Raw genomic sequence first — 10,555 nt, forward strand, 5'->3', positions numbered from 1 at the left:
GTTTTATTCATATTAAACTCTTGCCAATGGAATTTAATTGTTTTCATGATCACTCACATGGAATTAAGGTGTCATTTAGGCCCTTTACAGTAACATGAGGTTAATGGCAAATATCGTGGATTTTTATGAAATTTTGCATGCAGCTAAAGCATGTGGAATTGCATATGAATCTGTAACTAGTGATGAGATAAATAATATACAGAAAATAGAAGTATAAATGTATAGAATACACATGTACCACAAAAAGTTCAATTATTATAATTTCAATTGCTAAATCATGAAATTCTGTCCTATGATTTAAAAAAAAAGAAAGATGTGTTATTGCCCTATTGAAATTTTTAGATTATTGATATGAAATCTGTTGGGGTCCCCAAATACTTTTTGGTTGGATCTTGTGTACAATGTGATAAAAATATGCTTAAAAGACAAAAAATAAGCACGACAGCATTATGCATAGAAATTTAAGTGGATTGAGAAATTTGCTCTTTCGAAGTAAATAGACGCAGATATATAAACCATGAGACAACTGGATGCAAAGCAATACTAATTAAATGCTAAGAAATGATTAAAGCGAATTAAAATAAAACATTTATACAAGTGAGAGGTTTAACACATGTCATACAAGTGAGAGGTTTAACCAGAAAATGAGAATGAAACTACTGATCATAAATATTGGGTGGGATAAATAATGGAAGGGTTAGTTTTCGGCTATCAACGGCAGAATGAAAAACTTTTAATTCCTTTAAATCACAAGTCTATAAAGGAACCAATCAAAATTCATTGTTATGTTATAAAATTCATAAGTTGTATCATTAGCTAAATGTGAAGAACCGAAATAAAGGTGACCTTTATATAAAGGTTTGACTGTACACAATAAGAGGCAATTTGTTTTATAGATGTTCAACCTGTAAATTCATTTTTGATACACAAACCAAGATTAAAATATGAAGGAATTCCATGCACCGAAAGATTAATTGCTTTAACAGGGAAAGTGTATTCCATGATAATACTTGAGCTTCAATGTAGCATTTTATTTTGCAGTGCTAAATAACAGGCAACATAAGTTTACCTATGTTCAAATCTCCCATTTTGAATTCTCAAAGCAAGAATAAAAACCTGAACTCGAATATGATTGAGACTGGATGTCTTGATTGGATATTAACTGTCTCCTGCTATGTATGCATCATATATGACTGTCATACAAGTGAGAGGTTTAGCTAGCTATAAAACCAGGTTTAATCCACCATTTTCTACATAAGGAAATGCCTGTACAAAGTCAGGAATATGACAGTTGTTTTCCATTTGTTTGATGTGTTTGAGCTGTTGATTTTGCCATTTGATAAAGGACTTTTGAAGTTTGGTATTTTTGCTATTTTACTTTTCATCTGCCATGTAACAAAAAGGTAAATTTACAGATCAGATGACTGTTCTAGTAGATAATGATCTAAGACCATGAAAACATGTCTTGTGAGTTTAGATTGTTTGATGTTTGGGTTATGCTGCGGTACTGTGAGTTTAGATGTGTTGTATTGGTCAACTAATTCACAATGGTGACGTACAATTGTCAAGTATAGATTATAGGCGCTCTTCCTCATTTCCCTTCTGGAGCAGTTTTTACATAATAGAGCATGCACTCCCCTGTTAATATAAACATACACATGTGTAACATATTAATTGAAATATGTTAATGCCTTGTAAGTCAGTCAGAAGATTAAGAAAATGGAAGCTGACAATGTGAAAACTAAAGCTGTCATGTTTGTCGGAGGTCCAAGTTCTATCAATTTCATGAAAAAAATATCTAGATATGAAGCAAACCTTCAAGCTTTGGTATTTCCTTTCAAGTTTAGTTCACTGGGAGATATGAGATGCACACAGTTGCTGAAATGTTGGTTATTGAGTGACCTAATATTACTGAACATGGAGTTGAGATCTTAGCAAGATGTTTTTCTTTTGTCTTTGGTGTATGAATTTTGCTTAATTTGAGTACAAAAACAAGTCGGCAAGTAGGGTGCACAATTAGTACCCATTTTAATACTTGCTGTTTGTCGAAATGTCAATCCATTAAACAGAACTAGTATGTTGTAGAATCAGATTTTTGGTGACCTAAAACAAGAAGATTGTAACTACGATTTCCATTTCAGTAGAAACATCACTTTTTAATGAAAAGATATGTAAATGATGTTTCAATTGAGGATGAAGAATAACAGTATGAGTGTGGAAAAATAAAAAGTTTAGATACACTTCTTCGAACAATTTAGTCATCACTAGTTTGTTTCGTTGACTAAAGTTAGGTCTAGCAAGGATTTGTATAGTATACAAATCCTTGGGTCTAGTATTAATTTTATTTTCAGTCCTATCATCAGTAACCTCCATTTTTGATGGCAAAAATCATAAATCGCTTTCAGAATCAAATACACTGGTGGGAAAAGTGACATCAACCCCTTAAACACATTTTATAGAAGGATAAGCCGGATTGGTCGTTCTTCCTGTGATGCAAGTTCTTGTTCCTTCCTCGTTGTTGTATCTATTGTCTCTCTCTTGATTAACAGCTCATTTTTGTATTATTTCCATTTGTCAATGTTCTGATTCAACATGTTAGCGTCATATTCTATAACATTTCAGAATAGGAATATATATGCTGTTTTTGGCATGGCTCTTTTACATTTCTGAGGTTTCTTCACAAGGAACTAATGTATTGGCTTTCTTGTAGACATTGCGGAAAAATGACATCTGTAACAAACATAAACTTTTAGTCACCTCTTTACAAGCAGCACCGAATAACATGAAAGTTCCAACTATGTACTGGCTTCCAAAGCTGCACAAAACATCTTACAAATATGATGCCCCTCATGGGGGTGTCCAAGTAATCACATAATCACAAATTTTTTGCCAATATAATCACATAATCATTAATTATTTTTTTAAACAAGATAATCAAATAATCAAAAATACAGTCCTAGATTATCAAATAATCATGAAATATTTTGTCTGGTAATCAAATAATCACAATTAAAACGGCTAATTAATCACATAATCAAAAACCCCATGAGGAGGCTAAAATATATTTATTTCGTCTTCAATCAATTGTTCCACTACTAAACTGTCTATTCTATACTTACTAGTACACTTGGTACAATCAAAAACCTGTTAATAAATTGTTCAAATAAGGCCTTTGAAAATAGTGGAATTAATAACTTTTAGAGTGTCAAAAATTCGTTGGAAGTACTTGATAAATTCGAATTTCGGATCTGTTCAAAGTTTTGACAGTGGAAAATCTAGTGACAAAATATAACCTCCCCTGTAAACACTGAAAACTATATATTTTCCTCATGGGAAAACGTTCTGGTATATAATAAAAATAGAAATAAGTTGAAATAAAAACAAAACTTCCATTAAATGTTATCATTTCCCTCCTTAAATAGAAAAAGACAACTACAGCAGACTTAATTTTAAGGAGCTTAGTGTAAAATTGGTTTAAAATGTTGCTATGCCAGGGGCGGATTCAGGCGGGGGCATGGCGGGCGTGCGCCCGCCTTAAATTTGCAAAGCATGGGTTTTCCTCAGCTTAATAAAGACTATTTCGATAATTTTATATGCAGCAATGATTGTCACTTTTGAAATTAAGTTACTATGCAAATTCAAACGGACATTATCCCGATGTAAACATTGACCGCATATACATGTACATGTACAAAAATCGAGACAACCGTTTCTTAAAATTGTATAAAAAATAGTAATAAGATGCCTACTTTATGAGAATATTTATCTTTAATTTTTTAACCTGCACAGACAGACTTTTATATAGTTATATTCACGAAAAGACAATATTTCTATATTGAATTTTCATGTGACAAGAGCAGACCGGTGTACTCGAAAACTTATATAAGCATATTTTGGGAAATTTGTAACATGCTAAGGACTTTGTGTGGAACACTTCAAAAATTGGTGACCCGAAAGATCTTTAGATTTGGTAAGTACATGATTTTTTCCAATTTTTTTTATCAATATGCAGCAAAGATTAGCATTTTTTAGATTTCAGTTTCACAAGCTTCTAATGCAATTATCTCGATAAATCTTGAACATAAAACATCGTGTATTTGCATGTATATTTCTAATAACACAGTTTAACACATAATTTCTTTAAAATGTACAATTGTTATTTGGAAATAACTTTTGATCAGTGTCGTCACCGGCATTGTATTATTATTGATTTTCTCGACTCTATCATCGGAAGAGGTAATTTTCTTTTGTTCTTTTTCACTAGATTTCCCACTGTTGATTTTTCTACCCTATATACCACTTTGCCTCATAATCTCACTAAGAAAAAAACACACATCTAATTAAATGAACATTTAAAAAGTCAGAATGCGAATACATATGTTCCAAACTCTTTTAGGTCATTTTTTAGTAACATCAAACAAAAGAACTATGTCAATTGGACCTGCTTTGATACGATAACTGCACCTGATTTTTTACTAGATAACATTTTTGTTCGCTATGGAGATTCCGTATATCGTTAAGTTATCGGAATTCCAATGGAGACTAACTGTGCACCACTTATTGCGGACCTGTTTCTGTTGTATTGTTACGAGTTACAATTTATGACTAAAACCAGCAAAGACCTATCGAAACAACAAAGCCAATAACAACTAATAAAAAAATCATGCATCTAAGACTAAAATACTAATCAGTTCACATCCAACAACCAATGGATTTAGTGTAAAGACGTCATTAACAGTCAGAGAAAAACACGAACTTGTGCAATGCTAAGATACAGGTGTCGACAGAATGTGGATCCATGAATGTGCATATAAAATAAGTTTTCTACAGGTACAACCAAACTTCCAAACTAAATCTTTGTATCTATGGAAGAATTTAGTAAAGGTTTTATATATATAAGTAATTTGTGGTAACGAAATCCCTGACTTTAAAATTTACCAGTAATACATAGATTACGTTCATTGAAATCCAAAACGTCACAACAGACACGGGCATAGCGAGCGAGTTGTGATATATAAACACTTTAAGATGGTGTCAAAGGAACATCACCGTCCAAAAATGGAAAATTAACAATAGGGAACGTGTAGAGTTTCCCGTGTAAAACTGAAACATCTAGATCTAGGAAAGGACAGTTGATATCGTTTATATTTGATTTACATAAAGTAAGTTCCTTTGGGTAAATTTCGGCAGTATATTTAGAAAATTCTTGATTCTTTAACAAATGAATATCATCAACATAACGGTAAGTGTTGTTGAATTTATCTATTAAAGGCAATTAAGACGGGTCTTTACTGGGTTTTGTCATAAACTGTGATTTATAACAGTACAAGAACAAGTCTGATATTAAAGGAGCGCAATTGGTGAACTTAGGAATACCAAATACCTGTCGACAAACTTTATTGCCGAAACGTACATAATTATTATCAAGGAGAAAATTAACAGCTTCAATCATCTCATCACAGCTCCAGTAAGTATATCTAGCATATTACCTTTCTCATTGGGGAAGAAGGCTTTAAATGAGTTGCAGCAAATGTACTTGCAGTCAGATTTACCAAACGAACATTTAATCAAAAAGGAAAACTTTTGTTTGATAAGATTGTGTGAACGTGTAGTGTAAAGAGTTGAAAAGTCAAAACTGTCAACGAAATCGAAAAGACCTTCCGTATAGTATTTACGGCATTACATCATCACCACATTGTTGGCTGCTTTGTCGGCCGGTACAAACATAAACCGCTGTGTGAGTACTTGAAGTTTGTTTCTTATTCTAGAAATAGGCGTTTTATGTAATCTTTATTTATTTCTAAATTATTTTCAAAATGTGATATTCGAATATCCACAACATTCATACATTTATTTGAATAAGAACCAAGAGATTTTTCCCCGTTTATGTGAATTTACTTAATAAGAGTAAAAGGATAACTATATTTGGTATATGGTTTTTTTTTTTTTTTTTTTGCAACGTCTACATGTCCGTCAGACAGAGTTTACCTGACCTCGACCTCATTTCATGGAACAGCGATCAAGGTTAGAGTTACATAATTAGGTCCGTTTCTCAGATACTATAAGAGTAGGTCAACTATATGTGGTGTATGGAATGATTGTAAGGGGTCTGGTTGGTTTCATCTGACCTTTACCTCATTTTCACGGTTCAATGGTTAATGTTAATTTAAGTTTTTGTGTTTTGTTCTGTTTTTCAAGTGCTATAAGCAGTAATTCAAATTATATGTGGTGTATGGAATGATTGTAAGATGTACATGTCTGTCTGGCAGGTATAAGACATTATTAGATGGAATACCATCAAGGTTTTTAAGAGATGGCTCGAGTATTTTAGCAAAGCCAATTACATATATAGTTAATTTGTCGATAACTTCAGGCATCGTACCTGATGAGATGAAAACAGCTAGAGTGTGTCCTATATATAAGAAAAATAGTAGGTTGGATGTCGGAAATTATCGACCAGTTAGTATTTTAGTAGTTGTTTCTAAAATTGTTGAAAGATCAGTATATTCACAACTTGAGAAATATCTGGTGGAAAATGATCTACTTTATAATTTATAATCTGGTTTCAGATCTGCTTATTCCACAGATACATGTCTTATTCATTTGTTAGATCATATTAAAAATGAATCTGCTAAGGGACTCTATACTGGAATGATAATGTTAGATTTGCAAAAAGCCTTTGACACGGTCGATCATCATATATTGTGTAACAAACTACAAATAATGGGTGTCAAATGTACTAAATGGTTTAAATCATATTTATGTAATAGACAACAAAAAGTTAGTATTAATGGTACTGAATCTTATTTAAGATATATTACATGTGGGGTAACACAAGGGAGTATTTTAGGACCACTATTATTCTTATATTATGTTAATGACATGTCTGTAAGTATAAGTAAAGACTGTAAAATTTTATTATATGCTGACGATAGTACCATACTATATTCTCATAAGAACCCAGAAGTTATATCTGAGAAACTGGGTAAGGAACTTGAAACTTGCAGCAAATGGCTTATCGATAATAAATTATCACTTCATTTGGGGAAAGCAGAAACTATTCTGTTTGGGTCAAAACGTAAATTGTCTAAAATTCGTAACTTTGATGTTACTTGTAATAATCACACAATCTCATCTCAAAATTGTGTGAAATATTTAGGCCTGAATATTGATAATTCTCTTTCTGGAGAAAAAATTTTAAATAATATTTTTCAAAAGATAAATTCAAGATTGAAGTTCCTATACAGACAGGCCAAATGTTTATCAGAGCAATCTAGAAAGACTTTAGTTACAGCTCTAATTCAATGTCATTTTGACTATGCCTGTTCTGCATGGTATGCTGGTGTCAGCAAAAAATATAAAGATAAGTTACAAGTATTACAAAACAAATGTGTTAGATTTATAAAAAATACTGGATATAGATCAAAAGTTGACCATAATGTATTGAATAGTATCGCGGGGAACCAGGCAGACAGTTTTGCTGGAACTGACAGTCCCTTGGGAAGAAAGGATGGATGAATCGCACGAAAGAAAGATGGCAAAATACCAACAGCTTGTAGAAGATTGCCAACAGAGGGGATGGAGGACGTGGTGCTTTGCTATTGAAGTAGGGTGCAGGGGCTTTGCGGGACAGACAGTATGGCAAGCTCTCAGGACCTTAGGAGTTGTAGGAGCAGAGAGGAAGAAGCTTATTTCAGAAGTGTGTAGACAAACAGAAGTGTCATCACAGTGGATATGGAGGAAGAGAGATGAGATCTGGAAAAGTGGAAATTAAAGATATGTGAATTAAGACATTTTGTGTAAATAATGGACTTGTGATAGAAGAGAAGTTATAACAGCTCTGATGAAAACACCAATCAGTGACAGTGCAGCAGTTACATCAGCTGACATATCGGGAGCAATGTAAGCCATCCAGTTTCAGGTTCAGACTGATCACCTGAGCCGGCGCACCTCTGGAGGTTGTTGTGGAATAGCGCCGAAACAGCCGAGGAAGGAGGACCCCACCTGATGATGGAACTGGATCAGCATTATAACGATGTTTACAAGGTAATGTTAATATTGAAAATCGTGTTAAACAATTGAGATTAAACCATGTTCATAATATCTATTACATGTACCATCATTGTTCTTATTATATGTATACAAATTTTACAAAGGTGAGACATCTTCATCATCATTTCACACGAAATAGTGAATATAACTTCTGGGTTCCACCAGTAAAGAGTCTACAAAAAGATACATTTTATTTTAATGGCATACAAGATTGGAATATGTTGCCAAATAATGTTAAAAAAAATAAAGAAAACAAAGGATTTCAAAATTAGTGTTAAAGAGTACTTGACCAAAAGTTAAAGTGCGGCCTCATCAGACTTCTTTTTATATTATTAAACTCATTTTTTATTCATATTATTCTTATATGAATTTTTTTATGTCATATTAATTTGTGTGATATCTTTTTTGTATATCGAAACTATAAGCCGTTTACATGAAGGGACCCCATTGGAAACAAGCTTTAAAGCTTTCATGGGTTATCCCTGATAAAATATCAGCAAATTTTTTCCATGCAGTTAAAGATTATCTACACTCATAAAATTAATACCATTATATTTTACAAAGTATGTGTTAGTAATGTCTTTATGTATCGTATATATTGAGTATTGTATTAACTCATATGCTTGATATTTTATTGAATAAAATATTATTATTAATCTGACCTTGACCTCAATTTCATGGTTCATTGGTCAATGTTAAGTTTTTGTGTTTTGGTCTGTTTTTCAAATACCAGAATCAATAGGTCAACTATATTTGGTGTATGGAATACTTGTAGGGTGAACATGTCTGTCTAACAGGAAAAATCTGTCCTTGACCTCATTGTCTTGGATGTTTAAAATGTTAAGTTGGTGAGATACTTGTAGTAAAACCTTTATCTTTAAGACTTTCAACATAGAATCAATAGTCAGTAAAGCAGGCGAGCATAAAGCATAAAAGATTTATTTAAAGTCGGTTTTACATATAACAAATACAACATAAGCTCTGTAGAGCTTTTATCCGAGACATTTCAGCGTGTGCACTCTTCTTCTATTATACCAAGAAACGAAAATTATTCAGTAAGCAGTGACTATAATCAGGTCCTAAATGCAATTGGTATATAAAAAAAAAATAAGAAGAAGATGTACGTGGTATGATTGCCAATGAGACAACCTTCCAACAGAGACCAAATGACATAGAAGTCAGCAACTATAGGTCATCGTACGGTCTCCCACAATGAACAAAACCCATACTGCATAAAAAGCTATAAAAGCTAGGCCCAGTATGGAAAATGTAAAACAATTCAAACGGCCTCATTTAAAAAAAAACCAAATGTGATGTACACTAGTTAATATATTAGTCCTAGTATATAGTAACAAACGACAACCCGCACTGAATTGCAGGTCCTGACTTGAAATGGTCACATACATAATGTGTTTTCGTGCGCCGAAGCCTTCCCTAACCTGGGAAAGTGCTGTAACAGCGCAACAAACCTAAGAACAAACTTTAAAAATCAGTTGTAAAATGCTTGACTCATCATAGTCAGATCGAAATAAACTTGAAAAAAACACAAAAATAAGATAGCATGACTTTGTTTAATTGCATATTTACTATCGTATTGTATATTGCAGATTGTATATTGTATGCCTGGAACATTGCTACAATCTTAATGGCTGCGTAGCCAACGGAGTAGAAAAACAATTGAGAAACCTTAACCCACACAAAGCCGATGGACCGGATAACATCAGACCAATGATACTCAAAGAACTTGCCAGCGAAATCGCTCCCATACTTACCATCATATTTAATGTTTCAATGGAGACAGGCAAAGTTCCAGATGACTGGCGGACAGCTACAGTCACACCAGCATACAAAAAGGGTCAAAAGTACATCCCAGCAAATTACAGACCAATATCTCTTACATGTATTTGCTGCAAGATCATCTAACATATTGTTACCAGCCATATTATGAAACACGCAGATGCAAACAACATCCTTTATCCACTACAACATGGATTTCGAAGTAAACGATCCTGCGAGACGCAACTCTTAGAATGCATTGATGACTTAACGAAGTACCTTGAATTGGGAAAACAGTCTGACCTACTGATACTAGACTTCTCAAAAGCATTCGATAAGGTATCCCATAGCCTGCTCCTACATAAACTCAATCACTATGGAATCAGGGGAAAGACCAACAGCTGGATAGAAGCGTTCCTGACAAATAGAACCCAAGTAGTAGTAGTTGAGGGTGAACAGTCAGACAGAGCAAAGGTAGAATCTGGAGTTCCACAAGGTTCAGTCCTAGGCCCTAGTCTATTTTTGTTTTACATAAATGACCTATCGAATGACCTAAAATCAACAGTTCGTCTCTTTGCTGATGACACAGTAGTCTACTTAACCATCGCCTCAGATACTGATTGCCTATACCTACAGTCAGACCTTGATAAACTGGCACTATGGGAGGAAAAGTGGAAGATGGAGTTTCACCCAGAAAAGTGTAGCGTACTGCATGACTGTCTCCAGA

The sequence above is a fragment of the Mytilus californianus genome, unplaced genomic scaffold, assembly GCF_021869535.1.
Source record: "Mytilus californianus isolate M0D057914Y unplaced genomic scaffold, xbMytCali1.0.p SCAF_3, whole genome shotgun sequence".
Classification (NCBI taxonomy): domain Eukaryota; kingdom Metazoa; phylum Mollusca; class Bivalvia; order Mytilida; family Mytilidae; genus Mytilus; species Mytilus californianus.